The sequence below is a fragment of the Ceratosolen solmsi genome, unplaced genomic scaffold (genome assembly GCF_000503995.2).
Source record: "Ceratosolen solmsi marchali unplaced genomic scaffold, CerSol_1.0 scaffold10, whole genome shotgun sequence".
NCBI lineage: Eukaryota > Metazoa > Arthropoda > Insecta > Hymenoptera > Agaonidae > Ceratosolen > Ceratosolen solmsi.
Genome location: NW_011948412.1, coordinates 19610225 through 19631016, shown reverse-complemented (window position 1 = coordinate 19631016; position 20792 = coordinate 19610225).

Below are 20792 nucleotides of genomic sequence, written 5' to 3'. Positions count from 1 at the left end.
GGATAAGAGAGCGAGGAGTATCGACGGTTAATAATTCACTGGGAGGTGTTCTTCCGCCCGCCCGCACGCCCTTCCTTCCTTGTTGCGATCAGCACGAGAGCCCAGGCTATTAATGCGCCAATGCAGATGAACCGGGGATTCGTTAAACAAAACGAGCGAGACTTCGTGACTTGGGAGCTATTTGGCTAATAGGTGCCGACGGCGCGTAGGTTAACCATCGTGCGAGATTAATTCGATGATGTTATGAGACGGAGCGTTTACGTCACCGCGTATCAATGGAGCATCGCGACGTCAGGCTATACGTGGTAGCTCGATAAAACGCCTCGGAAATAATATCTCCGTGATTTTCAAGGGGCTGCAGGAAGGGTGAGGATTGTGTCGGGGAGCTATCGACGTCCACGTAAGAATGCATAGGGTTGGATTTGAGACAGAGGAGCGTAAGGGACTTAGGGTAAGTGCTATGTGCTGGGCTCTCGTTTTCATCCTGCTTCCTTCGTATGCTCGCGTTGAGGATCACGGCTGCTTTTATTCTTCATGTAATTAAATAAATCGATGGATAATACCGATCGATAGCCGGCATAGCTGTCCCAAATACGAAAAGTAACAAACTGCTGTATCGTCGAAAATTCCTGGGTTATTGCGAAAATTTAAACGGACGAGGTCGCACTGCTGGATAAAAAGCATTTGCTTCTTTGATGCATTGGTGGGTAATCGATTTCTCGGCCTCTTCGACTAAGCCTTATGCCGAGTTACGACAGGGCCCCCATCAAAGGCATGCACAGAGAAATATCGTAATAACATCAAACGCAAGATTATGGGTAAAATTAATGGGCACCTATAAAGAATGTTAACTTCTTGAAATAAATGGCTATTTGTAGAAGGCGTGTAAGCACTGTATATTATCAAAATTCATTATATCGTTTACCGTTATGGTAAAAGTTTTTATTTATTATCCGCAAATGTTTATCCTTTGCAATTTAGAAGAAGTACAATTCAGATATCGTAAACCTCAGTCCCTTAAAAAAGAAAACAAGAATGTTTCTTTTATAAGCCTATAGGATGGGAATGAAATGGTATTAATCGGTTAATCAACCACCTAATATCACTCCCTCGTATTATTAGGGAATTTTTTAAAAAATGCACAAGTCATAAGGCCGCATACGATGCATATTATAATTGATATGCATTCGCGGCTAGCCATACAAAGTGGATTAGTTAGCACCGTTTGATTTAAATGCAAAAGTTCGGATATCATAAGAATCGTTCTGAGGTGGAAAGCCTTGGATAATTATAAAAATTATTATCATTTAAGCTGTAGGGACGAGTTGGAGTAAGAAGCACATCCGTCCATCGTATATATTAAGGGTCGTAAATGACCGTAGTAGAGTCGCATGTAAATAAACTAGCGTCGTCTCGTTGCTCGAAATCCTATTGCAGATCCAATCGGCAAAAATGCGTCAGACTTTGTAGGCGGTTGTCCATCAAATGGAGGACAGCATAGCGTATTAGATTAATGAACAGACTTGTACGTGCCTCTGTCCGTTTGATGAACAGCAGAGAAATGTATACGCACCGTCAATCTCCATACTAAATGTAATTTATTTTTCCTTCCCTTAACTCTCTATATAAAGAGAGAGGGAGGGAGAGAGAGAGAGAGAGAGAGAGAGAGAGAGAGCATATATTCAGTAAAACATGAATAGTAAACTAATTTCAATGTTCATAAAATTTCATCATTATCACGATTGATTATATCAATATACTGATCCTAAATGATGCTTATTTTTTCATTTTCTTACGCGCGATGAGTTAGCCTATCGTTGGCTGAAAAATTGAATCATTACAGATTAACTCAATGATCACGAAATTTTTATATATTTCGGTATATTATAGCAAATCAGCTACCATTCCATTACAATATATTCGAAATAATTGGGTTACGTAAAAATGCATAATGGTATGTAGGTACCACGAATCTAATTAGCAAAAGCATACATAAGCTATGTGTCAATCCCGAACAACAAAATATAATTATATAAATTCTGATGTCATCTCGTATGTTTTTTTCGAGAGAGAAAGTTTAATAGAACATTTTTTAATTTGCTTGGAAAACGTTTGCTCTTTTTCCTCATATTCGAGAAGAATACTATGTGTATAAAACAAAATAGAAATATATAAATTTTTTTTTTATATTTTCTTTACATTATGTTTAAATATATATATATATATATATATATATATATTATTTGTGAATATATATATATATATATTTAATACAATTTTTACAAATCGAAAATAAATACGATTTTCAAACCAATTTTTGTAAATGAAAAATAATATTTTATTCAATTTTATTCATATTTATGAATTTTATATTAAATTATTTATATTTAGAAAAAAAATATTATTAAGATAATGCATGCAAAAAATTAATATCAAATCATTAAAATATGTCACTAGTTTACCGTGTCACTAATATATAAAATCTTTTTAACTGCAATATGAAATATATATTTTTCACCTTTCTGATTTATTTTTATATACATCATTACTCGGTATTTTGCATTCGCTAAAACCAAATTTAAATTTCTACATTATTTATTTTCTATGTATTATATGTATACATATTCAATTTAATATAATCGATATGAGAAGTGCGTAATTTTATTTTTAATTTTCTATAATTCGTTTATTTAAAAAACATACATTTATTCTATATAATATACAGAGAATTTTGATTTTACAGAAATATTACCAGTAATGTGAATTTTGAAATTGGGTAAGTAAAATCTCTTTTAATTTGCTATGAAATAAATGCACATTGCAAATCATGCATATACAATTTACTAATATTAAATAAAAGAAATAATATGTAACATAGTAAATAAATTATAATAAATAAAAGTTTGATAAAGGATATGAAGAATAGTCTAACTACAATGAAAGTTAAATTAACTTTACATTTAAATAAATGTACATTCTCATTTGAAACGCTAATTCTTATCAAGTGGATATTTAATAAAGTTTTCCTAATTTGAGAAATAATATTAAAGTAAATAATATGTTTATGACTGTTCACGTCAGAACGAATGTATTCTTGTTTATTTTGAGATTATTTAAGTTTATTTGAATAAAACGATCATGTTTCAGTTTTATAAATAAATAGAAATAAGTACCAATAGAATAAGATTCGTAAGTTGATTGTTCATATAAAATTTCTTATGCACATACTTATTGTTTAAGCAAACTATTTCATATCTGACTATTTAATTGCTAAATTCTATTCACGCATTTTGTATATAGATTTCAAAAAAATCTCATTAAGAAAATTAATTAGGAACAATTTAACTAACGAAACAGTGGAATAATATAAATTATATTATCAAAACGATAACAAAAATAGACATTTCGAAGATTTAAAAGATGAAAGACGATTTTAAGAAAATTGTCGATCCATTAGTCAGATTTTTAATACAATATTTGACAAAACATTTATAAGTCAAATAAAGCTTTATTAATATAATGATAATGCTTAAATAGTCTTTGTCATTTATCATTTGCGTAAATTTATAATGGTCATTTTGAGAATATTTTTCAAATATGAAAGAAAAATTATCTTGGAATTTTGCAATTATATAAATTAATTGAATGTTTAAGAATGCAATCTAGCTTGTAATTTAATGTCTTAATTATCATGTTAAACGTTATTAAATGTTATATATTTGGTAGAAAATATATAATTTTGTTTTATTTTAAATGCCGAAGGCAATTATATATTAAAAACTTGTTTAAAATTTAATATACAAGTTCAGTTCATATAAGAAATAACTATAATTTTCGAACTCTAGTCTGTAATAATATTAATTTTCAATATTTTAAATAGATATTTATTGCAAATATTTAATTAAGTTTTTTTATCTTTGGACGTAGCGATCTTTGATTTTACTTTTTAATTTTTCAACTCCACGATGCTTATTTAAATACATTTTTATTTTTTTTTTTAATTAGATACTAAGTTAGTTCGAGATAGCTATATTAATTAAAAAAAAATAGTATTTTAGGTAATGAGCATCTACCAAATATGAGGAAAGCACCGACAACCCCTATGTATATTAAATACAATTATTTTAATTAAATATGGGAGAAAATGTTACGATTGCCACATCGCACTAAAACCAATCATAAATCATACAAATAATCTTTAGGATGTTTCTATAACGTTGATTTTAATAACCAAACGATGTTACATAATTAAAGAGTCTAATTAAATCGCAGAAGTTTTTACATTCTTACAACGTTGCCGCAACTTATTGGTGATTTTATTGGCAACGCTGCTCGGTTACTACAGTAACGTTGTAGAGAAACATTCGTTCTATGTCCTGTGTTATTTGAAAAGTTACACATTGTTAAAAAGCATCGACAAATTCAATATCCTGTCATAAATCCACTTTTTGACGGTCCTTCGTCACTACTTCCCTAGAAAATTACAAACATTAAACATCCATGAGGCTCGCTTTCATCAAGCATAGCTAGCTTGGCGTAATCTTTCAGAAATAACAAATTGCCGTCACTTTTGAAAATAAGTGCAAGTACAATTGTAACATACCCGGCTTCTCTTATATATTACGCTCTCGGAGCGACAAAAAGCGAGTGGCAGTCCTACGTGGTATAACAGTAGGTTCATGTAAAAAAGGAGGCCGCGATCGCGGAGGACAAAAGAGGCGCCGATCGAGAGAAAGATATAGAGAAGTCGTTTTTACCGAAGAGCCAAGCTGCCGAGATGAGAAAAGCGGGTGCGTTGCGAGCGCGAGAGTACGGATGTGGGAGTGTATGAGAGAGAGAGAGAGAGAGAGAGAAAGAGACGGCGAAGGTGGTGGAGGGATGGGTACGAAAAGTATAAGCGCGAGTAGATCCCGGTTCTCGCGTTCGAAGGAAGGACGAATTGAAATTGAAATCTATTGTGTTGTGATACGGAGTCCGCGTGAACAAGGTGACGACAATGAGGATCGCGTCCTGCATCGGCGTCCATTGTGTCGAACGCCACGCCAACAGGCCGGTCACATCTATATTATATTATATAGTTCGCCAGTATTTGGGAGAGTTGATTAATCGCCCTCGACTCCTTCGCTACGCGTCCTAGCGTTTACGTAACTCCGCCCACGATTTATATGCGGAATGTCAGCATTAGAATTTTATCGGACTCGGTTCCTCTTGCCTCTATTTTGTCGACTCTGCGGTGCTTCGCTCCTGTCTCTTAATCCGAATTGCTCGTCGATGTTTCAACGGCATCGATTATTCGACATTGCTCACGTTACCTGCATAAACTACTGCAATAATGAATATCATGCTCGTGCGATTATTATTACATGGTTTTTCATTTAATTAAAAACAAACCGCTGAATGATGAGAAATTGAATTGAAAATGATATCGTGTTGACATTATGAGATGCCAATTGATCGAATTTTACATCTTGCAATTTACTCAAAATCCATGAGATATGATGATAATAGAGATATTATTATTATTTAATTGAATATTATTGAATAAATGATACTTTCCCTTTGGTCGATACTTCTGACAATAATATTAATGACATTTTCATTCGGATTGATATTAAAAAAATTAATAAAGACTTTATTTTACGTTTTACTTTATCGGATTAAATATTGGGCTAGTTAATTCTTGTCATAGAATTAAAATTATATCCTATGAAATAAAGTATTCAGAGATATTTTTACATATGCGCACTTTTCATTTTATAAAATATTTATTTTTGAAATAAAAAGTTTAGTAGTAACGAAAACGTACGAAGAGAATTATCGAAAATAATTGTTCTTATAATTACAATATTATTTAAAAAACATTCTTTTAAAAAAGATTAACATAACGATTTCCATAAACATTTCATTTCATTTCATTTTTTAATTTTTTCTATTGATTTCCTGATTGAAATTTGATTCGCTACTTATAAGTTGGAAATCCAGCTTAGGTGCAAGAGTCTTTAAGCAGGTCATTGCTTTTTGTGGCCTAATACGGATTCTTATTGAACCGATATGTAATGATGAAAAAATATATATAATCCACATGTATCTTTAAACTAATGATTATACATCAAATACATCAAAATTAATATATTTGATGTTTGGAATCATCATTATATGCTTTTTAAAACAATACAAGAACTTATTGTAACAGTCGAGAGATTAATTATTATGTAATTGTTAAGCAATAAGAATTAATATTTACTTAAAACATCACTTTGATATAGTAATAACAACTACTAATGGTTTCATGAATTTTATAAAGTATATAAAATAATTATTCAAATGTATTAACATAAATAATATAAATAATAAATAAATCATAATGATTACTATTGTATAACATTTTTCAGATAATTTCATAATCAACTATTAATTTTTTGTAGTGATTTGATTAAAATCCATTAAAAAGATATATTATTTTCATTAATAAACTCCATTACGGAATCACAATTAAACTTTACTATCATTGACACCTTAATTGTTTTTGTATTCGATTACTAAATATAATTTTTTTTTAAACTTTTTTTCAATAAATTCATTCTATTAAGATATTAATTAAAATATTAAAATATTCCATTATTTTGTGTGTAATACAAAAAATTATTAGTTCTCACAAAAACCCGTGATTCGCACGCATATATATATATATATATATATATATATATATATATATATATAATGATGTAATTTTAGTTTATTTTAAATTTTATTTTTCCTCAATGTTAGATTTATTTTCATTTATTGCATTACAATAATTAAAAAAGAAATAACTATTTAATAAAGTGTATTTGAAATTAAATTCATATATATTTTATAATATTGACAAACTATTTATACATTTTTGTTATAGAATTCAATAATTGAGTAATGTAATTGTCTATTACAACCGAACTTTATATATTGAACAAATTGAATGCTTACAAATTGAATGAATTACTAAAATATAATTTAAAAACACTCTGGCGGTTCAAAAATTTTTCAAATTAAAATTTCTAATAAAGACCGTTCTATTCGATTAAAATTAGAATCATTCTTGGTAATGATTTGGAATGTACTAAAACTATTGTGAATACAGGATATCATTAAAATAATTATTTTCAGATATAATCACATAAAATATGTTTGTAAAAATATTTTAAATGTAAATTTATTCTTTTATTTTTTTTTTAATAAATGAAACATTCGTTTTAATGTTGAGATGTATTGAAAAAGAATTTAAACAATTTATGATTTTATAACTTTCGCAACAATACGTTATACATACATATATATATATATATATATATATATATATATACGCGCGCGCACACATGTATTATTTATTAGTATACTGATATATATGGTTTATTGTTTCTTAAAAAAAGTAATATATATCTATGAGCATTTATACATATATATTTTCATTTTTGTTTTTTAATGGACTTTCGCCCTTCAATGTCTATCCTTATATATTGAACATGTCTAATGCACACATAGTTGAAAGGTTCGATCAAAGTTTACCCGACCATTTCACAAAGTGCTAGGGATCTTCGTACATAGAGTATTTTTTGAGGTTTGTTTATGCAGGGGAACGTTCCAAAGGCATTAACAGTTATAAAAGTGGTATTCGTCTATGGTATTAAAACTTGAAATAAATGAGTAAAATTCATCTAAATACTTTTATCAATCTAATTTTTGTTTTTTTTTTGTTTTTCTTTTTTTTTTTGTTACAGCCTTTTATAACATAATTGAAAGTAATATTTGCCTATAAATTTAAAAAAGTGAGATTTTCAAATTATTATAGTAAGGAAATATATTCAAATATAGTTTTTATAAAATAAAAACTTTTGTCTTTTTAAAATGGCTATGTATACACACACAAATTATGAATTTTATTCATTTCCTTCTATCTAGCAAGGAAAATAAAATTTTCAAAAAATTCTAATAAAATTCATTAAAGTTTAATTTTATATCCGAATAGATTCGCGAAATATTTTATAATAAAAATTTAAATATTTAAACTTAGTAATAATTCATAACAATTGCCTTGAAAACTTTATTTTTAAATAAGTATAAAAAAAGTAATAAAAATTATTATTATATGCTTAAACTTTTATATTGTTACTTACAATCTACAGAATGAAAAGCAAATTGAAAAAGCTATATCAATAAAATAAAACAAATTTAAAATAGTTCGTAAGTTAAAAAAAAATTTGTTATAATAATTTATTTCGATTTAAATAAAGACATTTAGTAATTATTTAAAAATATATTAATAGCATTAATAAATATTATTTATCGTGTTAGATATTATTTAAAAATCATATGATTTCTAATAACTTTGTGATAAGTAATATTAAAGAATTACTTGAACATAAAAGTAATCTAAATTTGCATGTTATACGCAAATTTTGATACTAGTCAACCATCATCGTTAAACTTTGATTTGTAATATTACGAAATTTCTATATAATAGAAAATATTTATTTCATTTTTAATCAATTCAGATACTTTGAATTATTCTTGAGAGAACAATCTGATATTAATAAATATAATAGTTCAGTATTGATAATAAACATATTAATATTAACATTAATTAAAAATAGTAAAAGAATTTACATTCTTATAATATTATCAATAACGGTTTTTTTTATTACAAATATTATATGACAAAATACTTGTGAGATTGTCAAATTTTCAATATAAATTTATTTTGTACCGTAATAATAGTGAATAAGTATTGTTATTGTTTTGCTAATTGCGTAAAAATTACAAAAAATTAAGCCGTATTAGTGATTATTGACAAAAGTCTTAGCTATTTGTGAAGCGAAATTTAATATTTCACGTTCTCATTCGAAATTATCTTGACATGTAACTGCATTAGTAAACAAAATACATTAATATCAATAATATCATGCCCATTAATTTAATATTTTCTAACCACTTCTACCAAACAACTTTATTCAATGTATTATTTTGTCTATATGTTAATATAGTAAATAAAAATATACTATTTAATTGTAATCGTTTATTAACATTACATATTTAGCAAAATTTATTCATTTTTAATTGATAAAGTAATATTCTTAGTCATATTATTAAATTTTTAAAAATAATGTATATCTGTGGATATATCGATTTATGTAAGTATAGAAGATATCCAGAAAAATTTTGAGATAAACAAATAATAATGTGAAAAATTAAAGAAAATGATGAAACAACAATAGTCAATCTATTGTAACTGACTAATTAGAAAAATACAAAAATTATGATAAACTAGCAATCATTCTCAATATTAAACAGCCAATAGCTATTTACGAACAATTATGTATATTTAATCAGCTTCACTCTTATCGAATTACAATGGTCTTCTTTTTAACTGACATGATTGCACATTTTGTATTGAGCATTTATATATAATCTAATATCTACAATTAAAAATTTATGTTTTTTCAAATACAAAAAATAATTACTTTTTAAAATTATGCCTTTATATGATGTTAAAATTTCATTGTTATTTAGGAATTTAGCTTATATACTGATATATTATCGATTTTTTATCAAATGTTGTCAATTTATTATTATATGTAGTAATAGTATAAATGAATATAAAAGTGTAATATGTCAATATTATCAATAATTACTTTAAAGTTTTATGTGCATATAACAAAATTTTAATAAACCAGTTGGTCTTGTTAATATTGAGTTTAAATATTGTCGGCCGCACAATATTACTCTTGATCAATAATTGTGAACAAAGAACTAACTAAGTTCTGTGCCGAAATATCAGAGAGGGTGGAATTAAATCGTTCTCATCTTGATTCTCTATCATGGACTGCACTATCTATTTCTCTGTAAGGGTATGAAGCAATGTAATTGCTCTTACATCACATACCAATTGATGTATTAGACATTTACGCATATTTTCCTGGTCATAATAATTTAGCCAGTTTGAACAAATAATTCTAATTAAATTATTAACAATATACATGCGTATACGCTTCAATTCTTTAATTTATATTTACAAATGTTGTATAATAATTTTATTCTATTCTACATAATTTTTGGACAAAATTAAAAGTAACTTACTTATAAATGATAATTCACTCTCTCATTCTATATTATTATTCTATGTTTCCTTAGATTTTCTTATTCAGGAACAGATTGATAATGTGTAAACAAGGAGCTGGATGTGCCTTATAAAACAGTAATAACATTGTTTTGAATATATCTATTAGATCAAACTATAATTTCAAAATACTTAAATATAAACATGTAAATGAAACCTTGAATAATTTATTAAAATAATTATACTTTCTTTTCAATTGTAAAAGTAAAATAATCAATTTTCCTTTGATTCTAAATATTAAATATATTTAGTCGGTAACCGTTAAATTATAATTGAAGTATATTTAAACTTTATTGACAACATTAATATATTTTTTACAAAATATAGATAGTTTTGTCAAGTATTGGCAAATTTACTATAAACTTGCACATAACATTTCAATAAGAAATAAGCTTTTCTATATTTAATAATACTTTTTAATGTTGCGTATTTAGTAATATATACTAAATAAATAGAGGTATTATTTATTTTATTTTATTTTACGAATTTTATAGTAATAACGGCATGTATTTGTTTATGAGTATTAAATTACACTGTTCAAACAACGTTTTTAAATGAAGAAAAAAATTTAAGAAAGTAATAGACCCACTTTGTATGAAGTAAAACTTCTATAGAATAACAAAAATTTCATGTTTTAGTAATAAAAACAAGTTATATAAGAGACACAAACTAAAATTCTTCTTTCTCATTAAGTTTTTAAAGTATTAAAATTTAGTTTAAATTTAGTCATTTACAAATTTAATTATTTTTCTAAAATTTAATCTATTTATATTATGTATTATTTAATTCTCCGTAAATTATATTTCAATACAAAGTTCTGGCAATAGTGAATGGAAAATTAAATGATTATAAATTAAAAATGCAGTTGTATAAATTAATTAAAAGATAAGAAATTTTATAAAATTTTGATAAAATGTAGTTATTTATTGTTTTAGTATGCAAAGTTGAAAGAAAATTTGTGTTTAATATATTGAAAGCATTGGTATTATTGTAGGATTACAAAATTTGATTTTAAAATTGATTGACTTTAAAATAATTTGAAAAAGCAGCTTATATAACGTGGAATTACTTAGAAACTCATTTTTAAATCTGTTATAAATTTTTGTAAAATTAAAATTATTAAAATTATTGCAAAATTATTCACTTACGGTAATTGTAGATTTTGCGAAGAATTATAAATTTATAAATTTTTTTTTTTGAAAATTCTCATTACACAAAGAGAAATACAATGTTTAATCGTACAATGTTATCGTAAATATCATTGATAATTAAAGAAGCCTTGTAATACAATCAAAGTAATTAATCTTTAAATGTCTATAGTGACTATTTATTGTAAGTATGTATTACATGATCGAATTGCGAATATATTAAATGTTAATCAAACTATTCAAATTCAAACGGATATTACTTTCGCAAGTTCGATTTATGAATTTTAGATGCAAATTACAGATGTCAAAAGATACGTTTGATCAAATCATGTTTTAATATTATACAAAATAGCGTTCATTAAATAAGGAATAATTACAATTATTGTTATTTATATGGTTCTTTATCGTAAGTTATTGAACGATAGAAAAAAATTCAATATAGTATTCATTTTTTAAGTATTCATTTTCTAAAAAGGTGCCAGCGTGCGTAAACAAACATTACTCTGATGTAATTTATTGAGTATATAAACAACTATTACATGGAATTCGTAACAGCTCTTTCATCCTTTTCCACGCTAACGGCACATCTCCAATCCCGTTCTCCCTTTTCCCTCCTGAAGGGGATGAATTTTCACCGCGGCAGCCATAAGCTCTCACCCTCTGTACCAGCTCTGCCTCGCCATTGGGACAAAAATTGGAACTTCTGAGTCGGAAAAAATTCCTCAACCTCTTCAGAGGAGAGAATCATTGGTGGATGATGTGGACGGAGCTAGAAAAGGACTGTAGAAGTAAAGGGCATTTACAACACATTTGACCGAGCACTATCGAGCTCCATTTTACGACGGACACGTACTTTATTGGCAAATCAAGCTACTGTTTTTTTCAGTGAATGCACGAGTGCTTTGCTTGATATGCCACTACTTTCAAAGCGATGATGTAAGCTTAGTTTTGTTCTTCCACATTACTATTGTAAATGTAATACTTAATAAAATAATGTGATGATAAAGTGTACAATTAAGAGAAGTAATTGATATAAATATGCAAAATGTTATTGATATATATATATTTTTTAAATTATATTATTGTAAAATTCTGTTACCATATCCAACCGCAAAATATTTAGACGCAATAATATTTATGCTGATTCTCTCTCTCTCTCTCTCTCTCTCTCTCTCTCTCTCTCTCTTTCTTACACACGCCATCCGTCTCTTTTTCATGTGTTTTTAAAATTTTTAGAATTTAAATTCTGATATAAAAAGTATTTTAATATATTATTGTCTACAATTTAGAAGTGCAATTTTTATTACTGAAAATGACTGAAGCGTTTATATTATCAACGTTTCATTTTAGTTCCAATAATTATAATAAGACTAAAACTTAATATAAAACTATGGTCCGAATATAACAATGAGCACCAATTTGTAATGAACAAGTATAAAACCGTAGTTTAAATATAATCTATAATTTGAAAATACAAATAAGAATCTTATGTATAATTTGCTTATATTCCCAGCTATAATTTATATGTAAATTACACATAGTTAATTAGGGGAGAATAGCGTAACGCAAGCCCAAGGGACGCAGCAAACCTTCTAACCTTTCAATGTTAGTATAATGTAGCGTGGTGTATACCATGAATGCTTATATCATTAAAAATGTAATACTTAGGTATTCAGTCGATAAATGAAAAATATATTCTCATTTACATGATTTGCTTCTTAATTTGTGACTTATTGCGAATAATTTGTAATTATGTTTTATATGATCAAAAACTCGATTATTAAAATAAAAGTTTCATAAATTCTTGATCTTCGAATTATTGCATATAACAAAAATTTCAGAATAAAGGAATATAGAATAATGTACGTGCTTGTACAATAGCGATATACAATCAATAAATATTATTATATTTATTATGACTGCGTTATAACATATATTTATATGACTTAAAAAATGTTAATAAGATTTTTTATTACTATTATTAGATCGTAATAACATATACTTATTTATTGAATAAGCTTGCAATTTCTCGAAGTCAACATTTTATACGGAAAATAATTTAAAACACTTTCGTTTGATTTGGTTACTAAGGCTTTGATGTACATGACGAAGCATAATTCAAACAAGTTTAGTATATTAAAAATTAAATAATAAGTATACAATTGTTTTATACATTTTATACATTTCACTTCATTGTGTTAAGGAATATTAATTTGAATTTTATTAGTTTTTTAATATTATACTAATGCTACATTATATTATAAAACATTATTGGTAAAGTAATATATTGAGTATGTTTAATTTGTTATTTATATTTTAACAATATATTTATTTTCGTATTATTATAATACGTTAGATTGATTATTTGTGCAAGTTATTTCAATAAATATAATATATTTTTATTATTTTACAAATGAAATATTCTGTTTGCGTTAATATCTCAATTTCAGAGTTTAAAAAATATTAAAAGTAAAAACAGCAATTTCTGTGACAATTAAAGTTATAAATAAAAAAAAGAATAATTAATAAAAATTTAATGTTTACTAGAGGAGAAAAAGTATTTAGAATATCATTTTCTTATTTTATTCTGAAACAACAGATATATTTTCATCTAAGGAGGCTTGTAAGAGCTTTTTAGCCCTTATACTAATCGAATATATTTACGTTAATTGTAGTTTCCAAAACAGAAGTTTGTCGATAATTTATTTTCTTATTCGGATTAATAGTTGCTAATATTATTAAGTATAAAAATAATATCGAATAATCTGTAATTTTATCAATACCGTAGAATATGTTTATATATATTTTATGATGAACTTGAAAACTAAATTATGCGTAATGAATTTTTAAGTATTTCTTAGATTCAAGCTTAAAATAGCATTTGCGAGTACCTTATTACACTTGACAGATGTTATGAAACTTGAAGTGAAAGGTGCAGCAATATGAAGAAACGTGCATGCGTACATAATGTGCATATATGAGAGTAAAATAAAGGGGAGAAACGAATCGTGTTTGAACAGTAATGTATCAAGGGGTGAGTGAGCGAGAAAACGAACTAGACTTATTGTACAGACGGGAAGAAACGTGCAGTTCCTTTTCGGGAATCTTATTTGCGATTACAACACTCTTTTTATGAATAAAACATCGGTATACTTAAACATAAATATTTTTAAAGCATAGTTTGTGTAATGGTATTGGTTGGTATTCCTTTGATGAAAAGATCGTTTCAATTTATCAAAATGTTCATAGCATTTTTATGTATTACAAAAATAATTTCTTATATTTTAATCAATATTATTTTATATAATATACGATGCTTATATTACATATGTAATATTTATTAATAAACTCCCCATTATTGAGTATGCTATAATCGATACGTCACTTTGTGGTTATAATGTATTTAGTATATCGTTAATATATATGGGCAATCTTTTTTTTTTATATTAAAATACATGGAAAAATTAATAAAGTAATTGTAAATTAAATCGTATATCAAATATCAACACTAGCGCATTAAATGAAAAAGACTTGGGCTTATATTTTAATTTTCAGGACAAATACGTAACGTATCTTTATGCTTTGGGTAAAAGAATTAATGCGTCTAATAGTGCTCACCAAATTTTTTTTAATACCATTTATCCTTTACACTCAAACAAAGAAACATTTACTTCCTAGTATTTCTTTCATACGTTTTATTTATATTTACTCTGTACATCCCCTTTTATAATAAACAATTTATTCAAGCAATCACCCCAAGTTGAATTTATGCAGTTTCTGATCTTCCGAGTTGAAAATTCGCTAGCGCGCACAAAAAAAGCCATCGAGTAGTAGGTCGCAGACCTTGACAAAGACGAGCTCTCGAAACCAATTAAAAGTTTTTATCCGTGAGGGCAACTCTATACATACAGGGGTTACACGGGGTGTAAGGTAGAGAAGAACGTACACGCGTGTTAAATATCCTCGCGCCGTGCCAATCGGTTTATAACTCCCCCTCCCATCTTTCATCCCGCCCTCCATTCATCCCCCTGCTCGACCCGCTCGCCAGTCAAATACCCCATCTTCCCCCACCCATGACATTCCCTTTGTCATTCCAACGTACGTTTTATATCCCTTCCTCCTATCCCTTTTAGCTTGATGTTTAACGTTTCCGCCCGCCTCATCCTTCCTTCTCTTCGCTTCGAATTCGCACATTATACAACAAAATATTACACATGCGAAGCTTTTCGCGTCAGGTACACCCCAGGATTTTCTAAAATTTTCAATCGATTATTGGAATTTCTTGATACATATTGATTTTTAATGCTTTGTTTAAATGCATTAGGTCTATTATAAATTCCCTTATCACGACGGGTTATATTTGTTCGCTCATGCCGTTACTAATCACAATTTAGTACATTATATTCCGGTATAATTTAAATTGCTATGCCGTTTAAACTTTTGATGAACGCACGAGCCGCGCAAACCGCACAAACCGCACAAATTCTAAAATAAATTACGTAAAGGTGGCTAACTTCGAACTACTTACTCTTTAGGTAGGTCTAATCCGTTAAATTTATTTAAAAATTTTATGGAACAATAACGTTGTTCGTTTTTTAAAAATTTTTTCTATTTTTTGTTACTAATTTAATTATTGTCGGTAATATATATATTCATACTTATATCTTCAAATTGATTTTCTTAACAAATGCAGTCTTATTTTTCTTGCATAAATTAAAATAAGTACTTGATTATCTTTAAAATTCCATAACAACAATAACGATAAAAATGACAATGATGATAATAATGATTATGATAATTACAATATATGATATAATGATAAGCTGAATAATAGTATGATGATGATGATGATGACGACGACAACGATGATTTTGATTATTATTATTATATATTATTATGTAGTTGGTTGCAAGCTATTAAAGGAAAAAACTATTTTGCCGTATTTTGATTCTTTGTTGCATGCATTTTCACAGTCTCAACTGAGATTCAATAAGTTACAAACCAATGTACTACGAGTCATTAATCGTGCACTGGCATCATTGTGACTTGCATTAGTCTAATAATTAAAGTGAAATTCAGAGTAGTGAAATGGCTTGGTTTTTCACCAATTGAATATCCAATGCAGAATGATAAAATTAATATTTATCAATTAGATGATTGATCAAATGGTCGGTTGGTAATGGAGCAGTCGCCATAGAGGAAGGGAAGGTTTTTGCGCAGCTGGTTCAGAGGATCCGACTGACGTTCTCCACAAAAAGCGCGCGAACGAAGGAACCTAAGGACTTTGAAGCTTATAAATGGGGAGTACTAACGCGCTTGGCTACGTAAATGCGTCTAATGGCCGTCTCGAGCTTGAAATAAGGGCGCGTTTTGGCGTCTCAATGCGCTAGTAAAATACTAGCCAAAGCCACATTTGAGACTCCTCCACTTTCGAGAATACGACCTTTTGAGCTCCGACTCCGTATCAAGTGAGGAGGGTAAGGGGCACGATTCTTCCGCCCTTTCTTTTTTTTCTTCGCGTGTCTTCTCGGATTCTTCACTGCTTTCAACAGATTGCCGAGCAGCTCCTCCCATTCTGGTTCGTGAGCGCGTTACATTACTTTCGCTCGAAAGTAATAATCTTTTTTCTTGACTTTACTCGTAGTTCGCCGCGCAGGGGTGTGACAAAATATACGACTTATTTACAAAGGCAATTCTTATTGACAATTATAAGAGAATTTGCTTCTCGCCTTTTCGTAGGTTGTAGATTGAATGCTAATGTTTAATATTATAATGAAAAACCTTATTAAAACGAATGACATATAACGCGAATATGGATGAGAATTACGCTTAAGGTAACAAATCTAAATTTAAAGCACAATATCCGATTATTAATGATAATCCTAATCCTAATAATAATAATAATAATAATAATAATAATAATAATAATAATAATAATAATCATAATAATACTAATAATAATAATAATAATAATAATAATAATAATAATAATAATAATAATAATAATAATAATAACAACAGCAACAACAACAAGCCAAAACAATAATATGTGATTAATCTCAAGGGGTGCTGTCGTGGAATAGCGATGAAATCAATTAGAAGTAAGACAAGTATTTAAGAACATGTGAAAGTCTTCCTTATTTATAATCTGAGAATGACAATAGTTTTAGCTAATTAATTGTCCTCCATTGTTTATTTGCACCACTCCTATTCATCACGAAATTCTTAAAGACATAGATGGCACTTTGCCAATAGGCTTGCTAATCAATAAAAACATTTATTCAATGTACAGCAGTATTCTCTGGAATAGGGACTGTAATTTTCTCATTCCTCTCATCCTCTGCTGAGTTTCTAATATTCTTTCAGATCCTATTGCCGTTCAAAAATCCAGTACTTTAGCAATTAGTTTGTAAACAGATTCACCGAACTCGTTTCACCGATGAATATGAGCTTTATTTTGGCGAATCAAATATTCAGAATCTTCACTATTGTATAATGCAAATGTTCCAGCACTTTTTAAATTATTAAATTTATTTTCAGTATGTTATTGATGAATTTTATAAGAATTATAAAATTTCTTTGCTTTCATATTCGCACATAAACTGGAGATAATGTTAATATATACATCTTAATATATTACTTGTACTTAGATTTTCAACAAATCATCAATATACATAATATTGTATAATTTTATAATAAATTTTATATTCATTTAATGTCACATATTTTCTATATTTTCTATTAACTTAATATTTATTGTTATATATCAACTTATAATACTTCAGAACTTCTTTATAAAGTATTTGTTAGAATGTATATTCAAGTCGACGATCATCCATTAAACAATGTGATTCAATTTCAACATTACAAGATGTGATAAAATTTCGATAAACATATCATACATTCATTTCTATATTTTGTATCATATAAAAATGTTTCAAAATTCCGTAATTATTTTAACAAAGTATTTTTTTTCAATCCTTCTAAAAATATATATCTTACTATAATTGCTTAATTTTAATAATCAAATAATTTTTCATTTTCTTTTATTCCCAAAATTCTTATCTTACGTAAAATTCCTTACAATGTGTGCTCCAACCAATGGATGATTGTTTTTTTTTATTTTTTTTTGAGGCCATTAATGTCAGATCTTCGACTGCCTTTATACCTTACTTCTGAAATCAATAGCTCAGAGTCATTCGGAAGCCAGATTTTATTCCTGACGAAAATATGCAGTACTCTCTCTCTCTCTCTCTCTCTCTCTCTCTCTCTCTCTCTTCTCTCTCTCTCTCTTTATCTATCTTTCTCTCTCTCTCTCTCTCTACTTAGTAGTAATAAAAGCAATAAAAAAAATATTTTTCATTACCTTATAGTGGCTTGATATAAGATGAAAAAGTTACCCACTATAGCTGACTAACTTTTAATATTTTAATTAAGTCCTATTACAAATTTTAAAATAGTTTGTGCAGGTATTCTCTTTTAATTACTTTTATTAATGTTTCAGATAATAATACTTTACAAAAAAATGAGGACAAAAAAAGTTAAGTTTCAATCTTCTGAAAACTGATACTAAGAGATTTCGTAATATGATATGCAGCGTATAGAATATAATTAAGTAATTAAACCCATACGTTAAGATCAATTATACCTGTTAATAATTTCGTATAATATAAATGCACTTCGAATTTTTAAATATAATTCTATTTTAAAAAAATGTATTACATACATGTCCGTTTTGCAATTGGTTATAAAATATAAGCGAATATATAGTTTTTGAATTAATATACAAAGAACATTAATTTAATTGAAACAAACTCAATCTTGAAATTGTTATGCAAGCACGAAATACATTGATAACATTTTTCGTATATGTTATTCGTATGCAATCCGTTGATTCCGAATTTGAAGTTTGAATTATTGACGCTTCTGTCACATAGATGATGGAGTTTAACGAGGAGCAAGGGGTTGATTTGAATAAAGCTGTTAGCACTCGAATAAGGCTGAGTATTAACGGATCGTATAATACACGTACTCCCTTCAATAATAGATTATGAGCTGGTGTTATTGAATAAAATTGACATTGGAGGTAACCTTTTGTAATAACTTGAAATATATTGCAATCCAAATTATTGCTTTACTTTTGTAGACAAACCAATTTAGATAAATTCCATAAAGCTTTCAAGTTTTACAATATTATGGAAGAGTATTCATTAATAGATATTTGAAATTCACATAGATACAATAATTTTCTATATTTATTTCGGGAAAAATTACAATAAATTTAATTTCTATATGGAATGGATGATGAATTATATTATGAGAGTGAATTATGTGATATATATAAAATAATTTAAAAAAAAATTTATTTTACAAACTCTTAGTTTTTAAATTACGCGTCTACTACGGACACAGTTGCAGCAAAGGTACAGTCAGAAAGAATTCATTTATAGTGGTTAATAAGTACGCAGCAGTCGTTCAATTTTCATCTATAATTCTTTATCGACAAGCTCACGTTCAAAAGACAATTCTTATTTGTAAGCACAGCAAAATAAATTATTGCAGACTAGTTCACCTTCGCATTTGTCAATGAACAATAATTGAAAGACGTGATTAACAGATTTAAACGCAACGCGGATTTCATGATACATGAACTATAATCACAATCATCCATTGTATTCAACTCATACACGAGGTGATAATAGAAGCTTATAAATTACTCATATACTAATAAATCACATTTCTCTGAATTTTTAGTCAATTTAATTAGGAAGTAAGGTAGGTACAAGGATAAATTAATACTTAATTACGTTCTAATCATAGGGCCATCACATAATTTATCATGTGTTAGTCATTGATATTTCAATTGAATAAAGCATAATACAGTTAGGACATTTCGAATATTAATTTCTTTTTATTAGAGAATGATTAATAATTTGTACACTAACATTTTTATTACTTATATTATTTTAAAAACACTATATTACAAAAGATTTTTTTTTAATGAAATATAGTCAAATATTATTTACATATATATATATATATATATATATATATATATATATATGAATTCTATGAGCACAATATTTTTGATATACATGGGAAATTCAAAGGTTCTCTACGTGTTTCTTTAAAATATCTTGATGATACAAATCAAATCGCCTAATCAAAGAAGAAAGTGTTATCTACATTCACAATAGAAGCCGAGTTTTTCCGTTATTCTGTAGACAATTTTGTAAAATATTAGTTATATTCAAAGGATTGATGCAAGATTGCAAGATATACTGCAATATAATACGATTCCTCAGATGCACATCTATTCAGGTTCTCTTATGTTCGTATTCTACAGAATAGAATATAATTAATAGGATACATTTTTCAAAAACTTGCAATTTGTTTAAAAATGAAATAAATTTGAATATTTATCTACAAATATTTATATTTAACTATATATATTTTTATTTATAACTGTATATATATAATCAATCACAAAACTC